Here is a 20028-nt window from a genome sequence, read left to right as displayed (position 1 = left end):
AGCATGCAGACCAGTTCTGCACCAATTCTTGCTTCTTGCTTATACCAACACAGCCAGCCTCAGTGTGTGCCCTGTGCTGCCATTTGGAGCAACCATCTTGCCAAGACAGCCCTCTTCCCCTATCGCCAGAGATTATGCATTTGCAAGGACTCTTTTGCATTTTGGTGTTGGCAGCAGTCATTTTCATTTGGGAGAAATAGAGAAAGGTAGGAAAAGTAGACTATCTTTAAAAAAAATATCTCTAACCCAGTGCTTTGGCGCAACTCTTGTTTTCAGTGCAGTTTTTCTCCCTCTATTTCTTTCCCCCCTTAGCCCTTTTTTTTGCTGATTCCTGTCCTCCTTCCTAGTTGCACTACACTACACGAAAAAGGGTCACAGAGGTCTACAAAGGCCACCCTTCTGGTCCTTCTTTCTCTCCTTCCCATTGTTCAAATTGAGTTTAAACATACTTAATAAAAAATAACAGGAAGAAATTCTGTTATGGTACACTGAAACATAGTATGTTATAGCCTAGCCTTGCTACCCAGGAATATAATATCATTTTGACTCTCTGATAACACTATATAGCACGATTTTTACTCCTGGGTTATAAATGTCATTCCCTAATTGGTTCTATCATAAAAACATGGAAAAGTTTATTAAACTGCAAAAACTTTATTTTTGCTGACAGAACAAAGACCAAAATTGGCATATTTTCATTTAGGAAAATTACAAATGGAGTGCCTAGACCAGGTTTGGGCAAACTTTGGCCCTCCAGGTGTTTTGGACTTCAAATCCCTTGATTCCTAACAGTTGGTAGGCTGTTAGCAATCGTGGGATTTGAAGTCCAAAACACCTGGAGGATCGATGTTTGCCCATGCCTGGAATAGATTGAGGTAACAATAGTACTACCTTCAGTCACAAAAAACAAAGTTTCTGGAGTATAACAACTACTTTCAAAGTAAGTATCGCACAATTAAACAGAAATTAACACTTTCAACCAGGAACAGATTTTTTTCAATTTTTTTAATATAGTGTAATAAAACAGTAGCAAAGAGTATCTATTCTAATTGGAAAACTGGGCCATTACTTGAGAAAAATACTTACCTAGACAGTGCTTCTATCAGTTCTGGATATGTTAGGCTATCCCTGCCATCCTGAATTTCATGTCTGAAGTAGAGAAGAAGAAAGTCTGAAAACCTGCTATACCCAAGAGTGGTTTTGAAATCTACTTCCTGCTTCTACAATCAATACATTTATCTTACCTATTTCCCAAGAGAAGCTGCAAAATTACTTGCAAGCTTACAGGATAACATCTAAAAGCTTCAGATGCTAACAATTAATGCATATTGAATATATATTACACATTAAATACACATGGCTCACACACCCTAGATAACCTTTAAAGCCATCCAAAATAAGGTCTTTTCATGAAAGTGTATCTTCTGACATGATGCTAATGTTGAGACCTAGTTGGTACTGGATGCATCATTCCATGATAATGTTAAAAAGACATACCGGTAGCAGGAGAAGTGAGGCCATTTTGTAATGCATTGCCCAGGACCTAGCAGAGATTCAAAAGATCAAGTAAGATAGGTAAAAATGTTTTTGCTCCAGAATACCTGAACATGACCTCTAGGGTTGTGGAGGGGGTTTCCAACATGTTTGGAGATTCCCTCCCCCGACCCCTCTAGGGACTTAGGAAGGCATGCAAACATGGTAAGAATGTCCCAAATCATTTGGAGGGCAAAAACTGATATATATTTTGCAGGAGTAGATGCGATGGATGTGTGTGGGCTGTCAAAATCTCCTGGGGCTCCTAACCTTCCACAGTGACCTATCCCTGGTTTAGAAGTTTGGTTATTCTCCCCTGACTCACTTGACAAGAGAGAGTAATACTAAATATGTCAATCAGCTACCTCTTACAAGGATGTCTGCCAAATCATCCAACTGTTTTATAAACAGCTATTGTTAAGATGATTATCTCTGTATGCATTTTCTACATTTCAGTTCCCTTTGATCTCATGATTTACAACCATATGTATACACTAGTAATTCAGAAGACACTTTGTGCATCTAGCGACGTAGGGTAGTAACTAGGGTGCCCAAAGACTCATTGTTTTGAACTCCTGCTGTTATTTTTGGGCATTTTCTTCGTTCCGAGATTATATCCCACATAAAGCAGTGAAACATGTGAGTTAGGAAGACATATACAGTAGAGTCTCACTTATCCAACGTTCTGGATTATCCAACGCATTTTTGTAGTCAATGTTTTCAATATATCGTGATATTTTGGTGCTAAATTTGTAAATACAGTAATTGCTACATAGCATTATTGCGTATTGAACTACTTTTTCTGCCAAATTTGTTGTCTAACATGATGTTTCGGTTCTTAATTTGTAAAATCATAACCTAATTTGATGTTTAATAGGCTTTTCCTTAATGCCTCCTTATTATCCAACATATTTGCTTATCCAACATTCTGCTGGCCCGTTTATGTTGGATAAGTGAGACTCTACTGTAGTTTAGTCTCAACTGCTTTCATAATCTGAAAAATACACCAAGATTGCAGAAATGGTTGCTGTTGAGATATCTGTGACCTGCACCTCACACAATTGGGCAACTCCTGGAAGCAAACAATGAAGTTTCTAAAAATAACATAAGACACAGGGATTCAAGAGAGCCTATACATAGCCTCCTTTCCTAAAGAGATAACTTGGGCTGAACCAAAAGTAAACGATTTTCCCAATAATATTTTCAATATTTGCTTGATATCCTTCACTACATCAGTGGAACCTACTAGGTCTCAAGAAAATGTGAATGTAAGAAATCTGAATAAAATGAAAGAAGGGTCCTGTATAGTCTGAAAGATAAATGCTAGCAACATAGAAGAATTGTTGTTTTGCCTATTTTCTAGAACAACATTCAAAGCAGCAGGTTGCAAGGTTCCTTTGACACACACCACCTTGGCTTTTTCAGTAGTGTGTCTCCATGTGCGTGAATTTATACTGGTATGGTTATCATGCTGATTAAATGTGAAGCCAGTGGCTGGTATGTGTACAAATCACTGCACAAACTGATCCTTATCTTGCCTGCCCATTATCTCAAACACTGCATTTCCCCTTGAACTTTTATATCCCAAGGAATGGAATATGGAGGAAAAAAGTTAGCACTGATATGGTCAAACCATTTAACTTTTGAGAGAATATCATGAGATTGCTTACAAAATAGCTGCTTTGGGAAAGAGAAAGGGCCTTTTTTAGCCTCACTAGTTTGCCTTCTAGGAAATGAGTATTTTATGACCGGCTACTCCCACTGTGGCAGCTTTTATGACCGGCTATATCCTAAAGGCACCAGATGCTGTCTAATCTGGAAAATTAAGCAGAGCCAGCTCTGGTTAGTACTTGGAAAGGACCAGGTGCTGTAGGCTATATTTCAGACAAAGGAACTGGCAAAATTCCTTGTTTAAAAAGTCCTATGAAATTCATAGGGGTGCTGTAGGTCAACATGCAACTTGAAGACACCTGTATATGCACGCACGTGCCCACCATGCTCTTCTCCAATTGTAAGGCAATTGTGAGGGAATAGGGACTCAGCCCATGTTGAATAGATACACTCTTCCTGAAGTCTCAGGTTTAAAGTTTGGGTCTACCCTGGATTCAGACCTAAATCTACGTAGCTGCCCAAAGTTGAGGTGGCCAGAAGTGCATTTGATCATTTAAAGCTAGCATGTCAACCACAGCCGTTCTTCAACATGTTACATCTTGATATATGGTGACACACACTTTGACTCTATTTTTCCAAGGCAATTCATGTGGAGTTGCCTTTGGAAACTGTTCAGGAATTCCATGGCTCAAAAATTCTGCAGACTGACTGCTGGTAGGGTCTGGTTGAAGGGAAAACATATGTTCCACATTGCAATAGTTTCAGTGGCAACTGGCCTTTTCCAAGTGGAATTCAGCATGCTACTATTAACATTTAAATCCCTATGCTGCTTGGGTCCAGACTATTTATTAAAAAAAATCATTATCTCCTTATATGAGTTTACCCAAGTTTTAAGATTTTCAGTCATGGGCTTTGTCTCAGTCCCATCACTGTCAGAGTAAGGACATTGGAAATAGCCCCCTTAGGGCCCTTCCACACATCGAGCACAGCCTCCAAAGAGGCCAAAAGATGGAAAAGCCTATATACCTCTTTCTGTTGTCTGTCTTGTCATTGTTATAATCGGCATTGAATGTTTGCTATATATGCATTTTGTGATCCACCCTGAATCCCCTTTGAGGTGAGAAAGGTGGAATATAAATGCTGCAAATAAATAAATATATTTCCCAGACCCAGTCAGGTTTTTACCTGAGGCATCCAAACAACGCCTCCAGAAAAAACGAAGTAATTTGAGACAAAGCAGGTAAACCTTGCTTTATCCCGAATTACTTTATACTCCATTAGACCCAGGCCTTCCTGAAAGGCCCGGGTCTAATGGAATATGGGCCCTGTGGAGACAGACTAGTCAGACTGCTTCCGCAGTCCCAGTAGTCTGTCCCCACAGCCCAATTCGCGTCTTCAAGTCCCATGAGCCCGGAGAAGTGAAGAGGGCATGCTTCCTGGAATTTGCCAATGATGCACCAGGAGGCTCCGCTGCCATCTATCGTGTTATTGGTACATTCCAGGAAGCCTGCAGAGAGGCCTTGTAGTGACCCACCAAGTTTTCCTTTATTTTTAAGGCTTTTAGGGGGTGATTTTTGGGTGGTCCCATGCCAGCATGGTAGTCCTGAATAGAATTGTTTTTTTAAAAAATTAATTAATATGTTGTGTTTTCTCTCTTTTATTATTGTGTCATAAGCTCCTTTGAGTCTGATGAAGGGCTTTAAATTAGTTTAAATAAATTAAAACCATTTAATTAAAGCAGATTAAATTTTAAATTACCAAGTGAATATTTAAAAAGCAGCAAAATAGTAACAATCCAATACAACTAATTTAAAATAATTGTATATGGCATTCAATCACTTGCTGAAGGCCTAACTTCATAGCAAACTCTGATGCAGAAAGGTCTAGCATAACATTTGATTGGACTAGCCTGGGATAACATCTCTGTGGTCAACCTCTGCCTGAGGTTGATCATGGAATTGTGCTAGAGGATCTAGAGACAACATTTTAATCAAATCCACAAATAATCAAACCCACAAAAGTCAAACTCACCGACTGCACAGTCTTTCACATAGGGCCTCATCAGACAACCGGGGGGGGGGGGGGGAATGGAGCAAAGGAGGGAAAAGTGGAGAGAACTATTCTCCTCAGTTCCCTACTGTCTTTCCCCATCTTCTGGGATGGTTGGCTATCCCACGTCGTTTTCAGTCCTTTACCGTGCTTTCCCCGCTTCCTCCCCATTTTTTGCAATTAGGAATCGGGTAGCACTCAACTCCTAAAAACGGAGTCTTCCCGCAATTTTCAGGTGTTAGCAACACAGATTCCCATAGGCAGTCACCAGAGGTAGTTGTGCATTGTGGGATGGCCTCCATGCGACTCTATTATGTCAGTGCCTGAAAACAGAGAGAAACCACAGAGAATATTGCATTTGATAAGGGCCATATGCTGGATTAGTCCTATATAGCTTTAAAGGACACAACTAGTAGATTCTTCTTTTTAAGGGAAAAGAGATGTTTATTTTTCTCCCCTAAAATATGGATGGATTGAAATACTGGAAAATATAAACTCTACCCTTGTCCTGGTATGGGGAAAGGAGGCTTTCCTCCTTAGTTGTAAGCCTAGTCATTCTAGAAACTACCCATTTCTGTTTCCTCAGTCATTCCGGACCATGTTTGCACCTGAAGAGTTTTTAATAACAGCTATGCAAATAACCCAAGGAGATTCAGTTTTAAGTGGATAAACATGCCCCAGAGAGACAGAGGGAGACAATTACAGCCTCACTTTTCACAGAGACACTGAAGGGAAATTATTATCTCATGATAACCACACCCCTTGCTATCCTTCATTAGTCACATCATATGCTTCCTGAACAAAACACTCTTCCAATATTCCCCTGGCATCTTGCACGTCTCAGAAAGACATGGTTAACCATTCTCAGGGAGGAGACACAGTCAAGATACAGCTCAACAAGCTTTTATTAGCTGTCCAAGCGATGGGGGGGGGGGGGGGGAGAGAGAGAGAACATTTTCAATGTACAACTTTTCACATGGGATATAAAAACCCTACAGAGGTTGCATTGCACAGTTTAAGGACCTCTTCACACGGGGCATTTTTGCCCCATTTTGCTGCTTTGTCTCTCGGTAAGGACAGGGCTTGCCGTGACGCATGACGCGCCCCATCCACATTCCTCCCAAAATGTGTGTGTGTGTGTGTGTGGGGAGCACCGAAGGGAAATTCCTCTACCACTATGGGGAAGAAAATGTGGTTTGGGTAGCTCAGTTGGAGCACTTTCCTCCTGCTTTCCCAGTACGATGTGGGGAAAGGCGGCAGAGCAACGCGTGTTGCCGCCCTTTCTCCCATCTGATGGGGACCCTGTCCCGTCCCCACCATGTGATGGGGTAAGGAGGACTCTGCGCACCTTCCCTTTTGCAGGCGTGTGAAAGAGGTGGCTAGTCTAATAAATGCTGTTGATGCATTCAGTCTTTATTGCTTGCTGTTTTGCTGTCAGTAAAAATGAATCTAGAAAAACATCTTCATTACTTCTCTCCGTGCCAATATAGAGATTACATGCAAATATATATAACAAAACTTATTTTTTAAATTAAAAAAACTATAATCTTGAGCTCTTCCTGCCCCTATTCTGCAAATAGGGGTGCCATTATCCCAGCCCTGAGGCTTATGGATCAAAACCTGAGACCTAGGCCCCATCTACACTGCCATAAAATCCGATTCAAAGCAGATAACAAGTATTTTATATGGCAGTATAGATGGAGCCATAGACTGTATCTAAATTGTAGAATGAATGCAGTTTGACACCACATATTATAGGATTATAGGAGTTGTAGTTTTACAAGATTTTTAGACTTTTCTGCAATAGGGTGCTGGTGTTTCATCAAACTACAGTTCTCATGCTTCAATATCATTGAGCCATAGCAGGTGAAGTGATGTCAAACTGCATTAATTCTACAGTATAGAAGCGCCCCTAGAGATGACATAGTGATATTGTTAATGTTGTTTATGCATTATGTAGCTTGCAGCTTGTCATTCACAAAGAATATACAGTACTACACTTTGCTGTTTGGAAACTGAGACAGGAATTTTCACTAAGGATATGTACCATGATCAAAATGAATTGAGATTATTCGTTTTTACTTTTTTAGGATAAGGAACATTGATAACAGGATAAGGAACATTGAATCTACCCTACTTGTTTCTAGCCAGATGACTGAATCAGAGTGGAGCAGAGGGTGAGTTCAGGTGCCACAATCTGGAAGGGAAGAAACTACAGAGATCCTCCATTGCTGGTTGCATTGTGAATTGTAGTAAGTAGCTGCTCTACAAGCTGAGCTGGATTGCACAAAGTCTTTTCCTCTTGCTTGGAACCTAGTCCATCAAAATTGGAGAATTTACACTCTTGTCTCCTACCTGGAGATAACCCATGAAAACTGGAAACTATTAACGATAGATGCTGAGTTTAGTCAGCCCTGTCCTACAATCTTCAGAGGGGTATTTGAAGAAGGGTTTCTGCGGATGCCTGTCAGGCATTAGGAGGTAATTACTACTATGGACAGGAATAAATCTTCTGTCAAATATAATTTAGATTTCTAGCCTGGGGTATACTTGAGAAATAGGTTCCCCAGCTTGCTGGATTTAAGAAGGTTTATGCCAATGTTGCATTTGTAGCAAAACACCACAGCTATACTCTGTAAAGATCATGACATGATTTGGACATGGACGCAGGATTACTAGGAATGTGAAGAAAGGCAATCTAAGATGTAGAATTCCTGGATGTGCTGAAAATGTAATTCACAAATCTGCATTTGGACCAGGTCTGATGGAATTTTAATTTTTTGGTCTCATAGAGATGCTGGTTTCTGGAGCAATCTCCATGGTGTATATTTGTAAATGTCTTACTTGAATGGTAATTCAATCTCATGTAAAATTCGATGAGCTATTGTTGTGCGCCTTCAATTTGTTTCTAATTTATGGTTACTATATTGGCAATATTCATTTGAAGGGCACCTTTGCCTTTTGAGGCTGCAAGAATGGGATTTGCCTATTGTTATCTAGTGCACTTCTATGGCTGATTGGGATTTGACCATTGGTGTCTAGAGTTGTAATCCAATTCTCAAATCATTACACCCAGCTGCTCTTCAGTGAACTCAATCCAGTCTTAAATCCAGACTCAAAGGACCTCATCACATGGACCTTGAGAAGCGTGAGGTCCATCTGTCTATTCCAAACCATCATACAGAGAAGCCTTTTCTCTGCCCTCTCCATATTACTTTTTTTAAAAAAAAAAAAAAGAAAGGAAAAAAAAGAAGAAGGGAAAATCTTCAAAATTTTGGATGTCTAAAATCTTGCAGTACTCTAGCACAGGAAAATTAACATGCACTTTAAATGTTAGAGTTTAACATAAGGTATATGAAGCTAATTACAGCATTTATTTGGAATTCATTCAAAAATAAATCAGGATAAAATAATTGCTTTTTAAATATTATACATTAAGTGACGTAGGGAATATTAAGATCCATAATTAAAAAAAAACACTGAAAGCAATTTATATTCGCAATTGAAGCACTAAGAAATGCTAAAGAGGAGCAGTCCTTTTTCAGAGTTTACATATGCCTCTATTGTGCAGTATCGATCGAAAAATAGTAGTATTCAAAACAGAAGAGAAAGATTGCTGCCCTCCAAAAGACTCTGCTGCTTATTTAGGATTTTCCCCTCCCACGGTTGCGTTCTTGTATTTCCCTAGTTTACACTATAACATTCAGGCTATTATCTCCAGCACTTCGTGAAAGCCTGCCCTCAAGAATACTGTTACCCTCCCTCACATAACTCAGTTTAAAGCCCTCTTAATCAAATTTGTGAAACTCTGTGCCTTACAAAGCCATTGGCTCTCATGGGAACCAAAAGGAAGAGGTAATAGTGTGGGTGACAAGTCCCGTCAGCCTCTCTGTTACTTCATGGATTTTTGTCCCAGAGAAACACACCTGTCAGGCCCATAAACCTCTGGTTTTGTACTCTTCAGCAGGGAGTTCCCTACCACAATCATATATTTCTGCTGAGGATTGGCAGGGGCGACTCCATGCACATTTTTTGGAATCTGACACTATTGCACTAACTCCTGTCTCTTGCCATATAGGAGAGAGCTTCAAATAGATTTTATGGCTTCAAACCCACAGGATGATTCCTGGCCCTTCTATGTGTCATGCAGATGTTTGACACCATTTTGGTAAAAATAAAACCATTGTTATTACTCACTGACAAATTATTAATGAAATCAAAAGAAGTGTAGGTGACTTTACCTCTTATCAAGTTTTGCATATTTCAGAGGGGTAACTGAGTGAACGTGCTGAGGCAAAATAACAGATTGGCACGATGAAGACAACATGATTTATTATAGCATAAACTGTGTAAAAATAACTTGTCTGAGTAATTCATTTCCATTTTACTCTACTTTCTTTTAATATAGAGGGACAATCCTGATATACCAACAATATTATTGAAGCAACATTTTACTTGGAGAAATGTTTTACTTTTGAGTGAAAAGCCCATTGGATCATAGTCTACTTCAAAACATAGCGACTCCAGTGTAGTAGGTGGCGTACCGGTTAGTAGGGTTGTGCAATTTGGCACAAAAGCATGCCATTTTCAGTCCCGTTTTCAGCTAACCCCTCATTTTGTTTACCAGGAATTTCTTTAAGCCATTCGAAGCAGATTTAAGCCCTTTCTGGAAGCGCCCTTAAGAGTATATATTTGATGTAGGAACATGGAGATCAATTTTTGAAAGAAATGTTTCTTAACCCTCACGCAGATGTGATGTTGTAGTTCCTCAAAATATTTTTTTGTTATATAATTCATAGAATTAGATTAAAAAGGTTATGATATTATCCACTAAATCTCTGTAGACAATGGCAAGTTTATGTATGAAGTCATCTTTTGAACATTGTGGAGAATAGAATTCAATATGGACTGTACAGTGATCAAACTCTTCCCACCCCCCAAAACACCTTTTATCTGATGAAACTTACCATTTGTATCTCTTGAGCCTGGCCATTTCCTGGTCACTGGGGATGCAGCAGACAAATATGTAGCTTTTCCCCTTTATCAGGGGGCAAAACAATGCCATCATATGCAGGACCTCTAAAGCATCCCCAGTACAGTAGTCGTTTATTGGGGCTACAGTAATTGTTTTGTTAAAGACAAAATGACTAGCACAATTTTTTCTCAATTGCAGTAGACCCTGCACTCTACCAAAGAATAGTATCTTTATTGGCCAACCAAAATGTGCATAACACTTCATGTGGCCTTTCAAAGCTCCAGTAGCTCTTCAACAAGCAAAAGCTTTTTCAAAATCCTGTTTGCTTTTTTAAAAAATCGTTTGCTTGATGAAAAAATCAGTGGAACTCCGAAGGCTTGTGGTAAGCGTTTTGGCTAGCCCATAAAGGTAGTGTTCTTTTGTAGATTTCATTTTGCTTTATGTTCAACCCAGCTGCACCTAAATCTGTTTCCTAGTTAAAGCACTTAAGTTAAAGTGCTACAGAGAGAAAGCAGAAGTGATGTGAGCAAAGGCATTCCATGCCCCAGAGGAGTTTCATTTGACTGATAAGCACCCTGAGTCAGAAGGTGAATACGTGCATAAAGATATCAATAGAAGAAGGAAACCCTATTCTAGTTTACAATTGTGGTCAGACGTGCTGACTCAGGAGCTTTGCTACGTGAGGTACTGGGAAGCCAGCAAGATGTGGCCTGGTGGTATCATTTTCACAAGGCCCAGAAAGGAAGCTGGCTGACAAATAAATAAATAGACAAACGAATGGCCCTTCCTTCCCAGCAATGCAAGTTACAGCAGACATGATAAAAGTATATATCACTTCACCTTATCTAGGACATTAAATAATAGTTTGAGGCTATTAGGAAAAATGTCTGTTCAAAATCAAATGTTAAATTCCAAAGGCAGAGGAAACAAATTTATGCTTCCAGGATGTAACTGGCCACCGGGGGCGGGGGGGGGGGGGGGGAAGAGAGATATAGCATCAACCTATTAAAATATATCTAAGGATTTGACATATATGGAAGGTATTGGAATGAGGGGCATAGGGATCTATTTTGGAATATGATTCAATTAAATCCTGGTGTGTGTGTGTGTGTGTGTGTGTGTGTGTGTGTGTGACAATTATTTTAGCTAAGGAGCAAATAAGGCAATTTCTTTTAAGAATTAGACTTCCTCTAGATAAGATGTTAGACTTCTTTGACCCATACTTTCTCATGTAGATAACACTGTTAAAACACACCTTTATTTACCTTTTAATTAAACCTGTGCTATCAGAGATCTCAATGCTGCTTTTTGTATTCTGGGAGCGAAAAGGGATGGGACAAGCTAACAAAGATATCATCAACTAATTACAGGACATTTTTTTTCTTTGCTTTACTTATTGAATTTCTGTTACCAAACATATTCTGGCCTGTGGGGAATTGTTTTCAATTTCTCTTACATGCTCCTAATTGTCTGTGAGGGGGAGAGAAGAGAAATTAATTAAAACAATTAAAAACACTCTTAATTATACCACAGGAGAGCAATAATAGCCATTTGATGCATTTGCGTGCCACCTGTCAAACATAAAAGGCAAAGGAAAGAATTGTGAGCTAAGTAACATTCAAAAACATGGTGGTGGGTGGTCCTGTTTTTTTGGCCAGTGGTGGCATGGTTTATGACCCTCAAAGAAAACAGTTATCTGCAAACCAAACATATGGTTACAGGGACTGTGAAAAATCACCTATTAGGATGTCAGGTACAAATGCACATTGGGTACTCTAGCTATTGCCCCAACAGGCTTCTTCACAATTCATGAAAAGGGGTTCTCAGTGTCTCTGCTACTTGGTAAAGTATAAATAAAAATAATTAAGTGAAAAAGAGTCCAGTGTACATTTTAAAATTTGAAATCAAATTGCTTCTAAAAAATCTCCATTAAAGAAAGTAACTAAAAAGTTGTTGAAGGCTTTCATGGCTGGAATCAAAGGGTTGTTGTGTTTTCCAGGCTGTATTGCCATGTTCCAGAAGTATTCTCTCCTGATGTTTCACTCACATCTATGGCAGGCATCCTCAGAGATTGTGAAGATGCCTGCCATAGATGTGGGCGAAACGTCAGGAGAGAATACTTCTGGAACATGGCCATGTAGCTTGGAAAGCACACAACAACCCTAATTAAAAAGTTGCATGTTAGTTTCTTATTAATTACATAGAAGATACTGTCATTCTCACTACATATACCTTAGTTACAACTTCACTACAAAAAGTAACTGTATTGCTTGTAACTCATTACTGATAATATCTGGAAAAGTGAGGTACTTTGCTCCCTCAACTACCTGAGGCAGAGAATTCCAGAATTTGGCTGCACATATGTCCACATGGACCTCAGGAATCTGTACCTATCTCTGTGTCCTCCAGCCATTGCTTTTTTTAAACCCTTGGGTTGGATGCGGAACATTTTTTCCATGCTCACCTCAGTTTTTTATGCCATGCAGGCCTTTAAAACAGAGACTTGCATCTTTTTGTGACAGATGAGGGCATATATCTATGTATGCCTTTTCTTGGTTGCTGCAGATCTTGGGACCTGTATCTCATGCAACAACCAAAAAGCCCTGACCACACATCTTCCCAAAGCTTCTCCCACCCACCCACTCAGAGTGTGGGAGATGACTGAGAAACATCTGGCTATATGCCTGTAGGCAAATATAAAATGATGAAGTAATCTTCTGGGACTTTCCAGTATCCTTGTCACTGTACATCTGGCTGTAATCACATAGCAAAGTGCATCTCAGTTGTTCCTGAGTCTCTTCCAAGCTTTATATGATGGTGTCAGAGGCAGCACAAAAAGATGATTTTTCTGGGAGAGGAGACAGGCAACATTGTATAGCTTTACCTAGTGGAACTCTATGTGAGGTCTCCTTGATGCTTTGAATGTGATTTTCTGCTTCTTGGCAGGGGGTTGGATTGGATGGCCCATGAGGCCTCTTCCAACGCTATGATTCTATGATTCTATCTCAGTCAAAATAGCTGCTGGGTCAGATTAATTGGCCATTTGGTTTTTTTTAAAGTGCCCAAATGTATATAAAACATACAAAATTGATCTCTGCTCCCCAGTACAGTGCGAGAAGCCTAATAAATTTAACAACTTGGGGTAGTTGTCAGTCCTGATTGAGATAATCTTTACTGTAATGTTCCATTTTGATTTAAGACTTTTTCTCTCATGTTTTCCACTAGGTTAGCAAATGGTCTAAGATAAGCCATTTCCTTCAAGGAGTGTAAGGAAGGGCACATATTTGTGTATTTTCAGTCTTACCTATATTGTTCTTCCCCAAAATGTTATCCGCACAATAACCATTGGAAGTAGCATGCATTGGCCCCATTGACCCATCTCTTATTTTCAATAGCACTGCCACCACTTCCTCACCAGTCTAGTAGCTTCATAGAAAACCAGCCTGGCTCACTGTTGCTTCTATTGGGGCCAGAAATCTTTGCTGTACATGTGCTCAGCAAGGAGTGGGGAGTCACTTTATTCCTTACTTGTTGCTTACACAGGGAAGAGGAATTGCATGGTTTCTACCATGTGGACTATGTATTGGGCTGAACTGGACCTAATCCAGCTGTCTTGAGGCCATCCCAAAGTTTCTGAGGGCGTTTACAGACAGTATCAAAATGTGGGTTTTTTAAATGGGACAAAAAATATATATCCCAGGACCTGATAGGAAGTCCACACACAGGCCTGCCAGTCCCAAGAAATGCTCACCTGCCATCCTCATGCCTTCCTTTGAAGCAGATCAAGATGGAGGGCGGATAGGGGACATCAGGTGGAAGTTTTTTTTTAAACGTCTCTTCGGGACACACTAGACCACATATGCACTCATGCAGAGATCCTAAAGTACACACAAGAAGATTTCTCATTCTCTTAACCCAACTCTAAATTCAAGCTCTGTTTTGCTGTATAAAAATCTAAAGAAAGGAATGGTTGTAGAGAGTTCTAATTGTTTTCCAATTGTGCTTTGCTTTAGCCACCCGTGTGTCCATAGCTCAATTTTTTGACAGCCTGATCAGCTGTTTTGTGCTTTTAAAATGCACAAGTTCACTGGAGCAGTCCATACTGGGTGATGGGAAGAAAGTCACATGTTCTCCATGACTGCAGAGATATACAGTCATGCAAAGACAAAAAGGCAGACTTCCTCAGAAGTAGCCATATATCGTCTGGACTGCCAGCACAAGTTTTGGAGTCCATCATTTTTAACTAGTGTAGACACAGCTTTAGTTTTTGATCCGTTAAGCCCCATCTGCATTGCCCTTTAATGAAGTGTAGGGGATAACATTAGCATGGGGCATCCAAATGATGTCCCAGGCTAATGTGGTTTAACCAAGAAAAAATCCACTCCAGCTAAAATTTGACTATTGTGACATGTAGTTTGCCTGTGGACCCTCCAAGGTTGCTTGTGCCTCATTAAACAAACAATGCCAATTCAGTGACAAGCCACTCCAAGCCTTTTCCTGGTTACCACAGACATTTGGTAATGTGATAGTGGTTTTCTACCAAATTTCTGCAGTGCAGTAATGTGTGGGTATCCTGTGTTGGGCAAAGATGTAGTCTGGCCCAAAGACTTCCAAGGTTGTTCCCACCATCTCTCCATTACTTCATAAAGTTATTAATGTCAAAGGGATTATACAAGACTATATTGGAATGGAAAACATAAAGTTTACACACTTGCCCAAATTACACATCTTGTTTCCTGCAATGGCCTATCAGGTGCCTTTGGAAGACTCCCCCCCCCCTCGATTCATGACATGAAAGTAACAAGATGCTTCTCTTCTGTTGCCATGTTTGATAAAATAATGCAGTAGGTTGCAGTACGGATCAGAAATTTCTGCTGAGATTCCAATTTTCATACTCTTCAGATTAGAATCAAGGTGAATTTTCCCCTCCAAATAGGCTGTCATCTCAGTACAAATGTGCCTTTCAGAAATTGTCTGTTGCTGTGTGGGAATTGTCAGTAACCATATAATTATCCCTTTTTACATGACAGGGCTATTTTTGCATGTCCCATTTAGCATTTGCTAACTGCTGTTTGTGCTGGCCCCTCCCTGCTAACAATGAACTTCAGATCTTGTTTTTTGTGCATAATTAGGACTTTGGTTTTTAAGCATTTGCACAGTGGATGGTTTTTGCTTCAGTAACACTCAATTGGTATTTTCCACTGTTCCATGAGGTCACCTCTAGGAGAATGCCCTTAGAATACATTAGTCATTACTGACCTTGACATTCAAGAGATACTACTGCCCTCACCCTAATAATATTCTTACACGCAACTCTTCTTGACTACATTCTAGTTATGTTCATAGTCTATTTATAGATTTAAATATTTTATCCCATTCTTTTCATAGAGATCTTGTACGATAAGTCCAATCTAATAAAGTTAGAATTAAAATATTAATTTTAAAATATTTTAAAAAGCTAAAACACATTTTATACTAAAGCAGGCTTTCTACTTTTCCAGTTTGTGGATATAGAACCTTCACAAAAGTGGGACCCACATCCACCTCCCTCTTGTTTCTATCATGATCTCACAGACTTGTAGAATCATAAAATCACAGAGTTGGAAGATACCACAGAGGCCATCCAGTCCAACCCCCTGCAATGAATGTATACCCAGTCAAACACTCTTGACAGATAGCCATCCAACCTCTACTTAAAAACCTCCAGAGAAGGTGACTCTACCAGACTCCAAGGCAATATATTCCACCGTCAAACAGCTCTTACCATCAGGAAGTTCTTCCTAATGTTGAGGTAGAATCTTTTTTCCTGCAATTTGAACCCACTTTTCCATGTTTGAGACCTCATCCACAAAGGCACTATAATCTGGCTGGTTTGAGAAAAATGATAATGAAAAACGACTAATAAGTGAAGAATGAGAAAATGACCAATCTACAAACCAAAGAAAGAGCTGATGGCAGAAGGTTGGAATATGAATTGGTACCAGTACAGACAACTGTGGGAATGATATAAAATGGATTTAAAATTATTTGGTTTTGAATGAATCAGAAATGACTTTGAGTTACAACTACAGTAGAGTCTCACTTATCCAAGCTAAATGGGTCGGCAGAAGCTTGGATAAGCGAATATCTTGGATAATAAGTAGATAATAAGTATATTAGTAGAACTATTGGATGATCAAATAAAAAAGGAACATGAGAGAATACTGCAGTACATGTTAACAGCTGCAAGTATTTTATATGCTCAAAAGTGGAAAATGATAGAGTTAACAACTGTAAAAGGTTGGACAGTCAAGATGTGGGAAATAATAGAAATGGGCAAATTAACAGTGTTGTTGAAAGACATGTTATTGGGCACATTTTTAGAATAATGGAAACCAATCTTATCAATACATATTGGGGGGAAAGGGAAACACTTTCTGGACAAGTTTGGAGAACTAAAATGTTGGGATAATCACTTGTAGATGTTAAGACAAACAAAAGTAAATAATTTACTGGATAAAAAGTGGAAGAAAAATGTTAAATTTATAGAGAAACAAAAGAGAACCTGGACGCCCACTTTAAAACTAATTTATGTATGTTGGCAGTTTTAGGGATCAGGCTGTCTACAAAACATCCACCCCCAGTGGACCCCCAGTCTTCTTCCAGCTAGAAACTGTGTGTTAAAAAACTCACTAGAAAATTCAGATCATGCCAGTGCAGTGCTGAAAAACTGAAGAAGGATTCAGAGCTCTCCTGCAACAAACACTGTTTTTGACCAGCGCATTTGCTGGAAAAGCCACAAAAAAAATACTACTGGGTCTGGATCATTGGAGCTTTGTGGATTCTATGAGAGCTTGCAGCCAGTTCCTGGGTTGCCTGTATAGGCACTCCAGAACGAACTGGATCTCTTTGATTCACATCCTGAATCAGAGTAAGTGGCTGTGTAGAAGCACCATGAGTCTCTGGAACAGCCAAAAAAAAAAAAAAAAGCTTTCCCCTCTCCTCAAAATGACATCTTGGCTCTCATGCCCCCTCTGTTCACATACATGCACATAATTGATATCCTTTTATTCCGCATCTCAAACAAATAGGCGCCATTAACCTTTCCTGCAGAGGTTGCAGGCAAATTCTTCTTGAACTTTTAATTGCAGATGACTGATGTTTTTGATTTCAGTTGAGTTAGGTTTATGAACCCAACTTAATATTTTAGAATCAAAATTTGAAGGGAAGTATTTCTGTAACCGAAAAGAAAACCATCAGCCAAAATTATTGATAACAGATTCATGTAAATATGTAAACAAGATACTAAGTGATATTCAGAAACCTTGTATTGTTGTTAGATATTTTGTGACCCCAAACATTTAACCAATGCAACCCTATTTGAGGTCAAGACCCACAGCTTAAGAAGCTTTGATCTAGACAACAAACATGTTGAATCTGGAGCTGATCCAGGACAAATTTACACTGGACTACATTCCCTGCTTTAGATGTGCCTTCTGTTTCTCTCCCCATCTTCTACTTTTTTATTTGGACTGCCACGGCCAAGAGTTCTGGAGAACTCAAAAGCTTACACAGTTTTATAACATTTTGATTGATGCTAATAAATGTATTGCCTAATATCCATGAATGTCATTTCCATACATTATAGTGTTTCCTAGCATCAAGGTTTGTGAATGCATCAAGGTTTGTGAATAAATTATTAACAATAACAAGCATTGTGCTAGCATTTTGAAGAAGTAGGCCATGTTATTAGAGACCCCTATTGTTTTGCTGTGTTTTAAATGTTTTAACTTAATGCCATAAGAACTATTAGAAAATGATTACACTTAAGATTAAATAAAGCTAAAGTTCAAATTTCATATGTGTATGTGTGTGAGACATATCATGTATGTTTTACAGATATTTACACTTCCTTTTTATGGTTTCATCTAGTAAGATTTAAAAAATCAATCCATAATTCATGACATGAAAGCAGTGAAGAAAAGGATTTAGGAAGGGAGAAAGGGAGATCTTTACTTGAGCTCTGAGTCAGAGAATTTACAGACATGACCTTTTGAAACAGTAGAGAAATCATCCTTACCTGCCTTGCAGGTAAAAAGAAGGAAATGGATGTTTACTCAATGGATATTCTTCTTTAGGAGCACCTAGTTATACTGACCTTTGTGTCTGGCCACTTTTATCAATGGTGGTTAAATCCAATTGCTAGTCCCAACTGAAGCAGACCTACTGAATCAATTGTAGAGGACACCTATTAAATTGTTACATGTTGCTTGGCTAGGTGTTGAATTGCACTTCTCAGAAACGTAAGATAGCATAACCAATGATGACAAATGGTGGCAGTAGCAGTGCTGCAATATCTGGAGAACTGCATACTTTTATTTCACAGCCAAAAACCCAATAGCTAGCTCCATCTGGAAGAGATCACATGTACATATCAGTACAGTAGATGTTGACTTACCATCCAGCAATTGATTCAGTGGTTTTAGGCAATAAATAATGCAAATGAACAAACACAAAACTTAACCAGATTCCTCTGTCATCCTGGCCACTGATTGTTCATGTGAATCCAAACCTATCCAGTCCCCAGCTCCTTTGATGCCGTCCATGGCACATTAAAACATGTTCATCCATCACTGGAAATGTGATGATGGCACAACTCAAGTAAAGATATCTACATCCCTCCTGTAGATATCTAGCACACTTGTTAATATAAGGACTGTCACAGGCAAGAAAATACAGAGTAGGCAAATACTTTATAACCATGTTCACAAATGGCCATGCCCATATTACGAGTATTATTTGTAGAATACGCTTTCCATCTAATGAAAACACATATGTATAGAAAATGTTGAATCAAGAACATTCTTACTGCACTGTCATACAAAAGACATGAATTGGTGGATGTGTATTCTAGATATACATTTTATGGACAGAATATTCATGTTTTAGAAACCGTTTCATGGTTTGTCTCCATCTGCTTTGCAAATAAGATCATCATTTATCGTTACATGTCAGACATAAATATGCCCACAGAAAATTCTATGCAAGAGTAATATGAAGTTTATGCCACTCATGTATCCACTGATTAGTGTTTAATATCTGCTTATTAGTGGTTCATATCTAAGGTGCCCGGCCTCATTATTGTTTTGGCACCAAGCCCACTAAGCTGAGAGCCAGGCCTTCTAATTACAACAATGCTGCAAGGCAGGTTGCCTGTGCTTACTTAGGAATTTGAAACAAAGATCAGGGAATTTGGAACTACAAGTCCCAACACGGAAGGCCCCTGTGCCCTCTTTCAACTTTATGTTTTTATTCTATTATTCTATGAACATCCAACAAGTGGGCTGAGACAAAATGCCATTTTTTCAAGCTCTGTTCTTCTAATACCCTTTTTCTTTTTCATGTTTTCTATTGAATGCTTTTACTTGGAAAATTAAGCCATGGTCCCATAATCCAAACATCCAGATTGACAACCCTCTCTTAACTGTACTTATAGTAACATATAGAGAAGAACAAGTTGTCCCACAATAGTAAGGCAGGCATATAATTCCAATAATTCAAGATTTAAATATTGTGTGTCTGAAGATTTTCTTTGCAATCAGGGAAATCAATACTTATAGGCAGGGCTGAAATGTGTCAGGTTAAGAAAAACACTGGTTTCTTTTGTTTTTTAGGGCATGTGTAGAAGGGCCCTGAGAATGACAATTAAAAGTAACTACAGCTGTCAGTATGGTATAGTGGTCTGAGTGTTTAATCCTGCCTCAACCATGGAAGCCTACTTGGGCAAGTCACACGCTCTTAGTCTCAGACTGCAAGGGTAAATCCCTTCTAAACAAATTATGGCAATAAAATCTTCTGATAGGCCTTAGGGTTGTCATAAG

General features: G+C 39.1%; 1 long non-coding RNA gene across 1 annotated transcript in view; it reads right to left on the bottom strand.

Annotated features, from left to right (window-relative positions):
* Positions 1–854: 854 nt before the first annotated feature.
* Positions 855–20028, bottom strand: part of LOC134295500 (uncharacterized) — a 49630-nt gene continuing 30456 nt past the window's right edge. The window contains exons 2-3 of the long non-coding RNA XR_010002095.1: positions 1498–1543; positions 855–1149 (exon numbers count right to left, since the gene is read on the bottom strand). This is a non-coding gene — a long non-coding RNA (uncharacterized LOC134295500). The remainder of the gene's footprint in view (positions 1150–1497; positions 1544–20028) is intronic.

Source organism: Anolis carolinensis, chromosome 1, assembly GCF_035594765.1.
Source record: "Anolis carolinensis isolate JA03-04 chromosome 1, rAnoCar3.1.pri, whole genome shotgun sequence".
Taxonomy (NCBI): Eukaryota; Metazoa; Chordata; class Lepidosauria; order Squamata; family Dactyloidae; genus Anolis; species Anolis carolinensis.
Note: the sequence above shows the minus strand (reverse complement) of the source record. Positions and strands in the feature narration are given on the sequence as shown.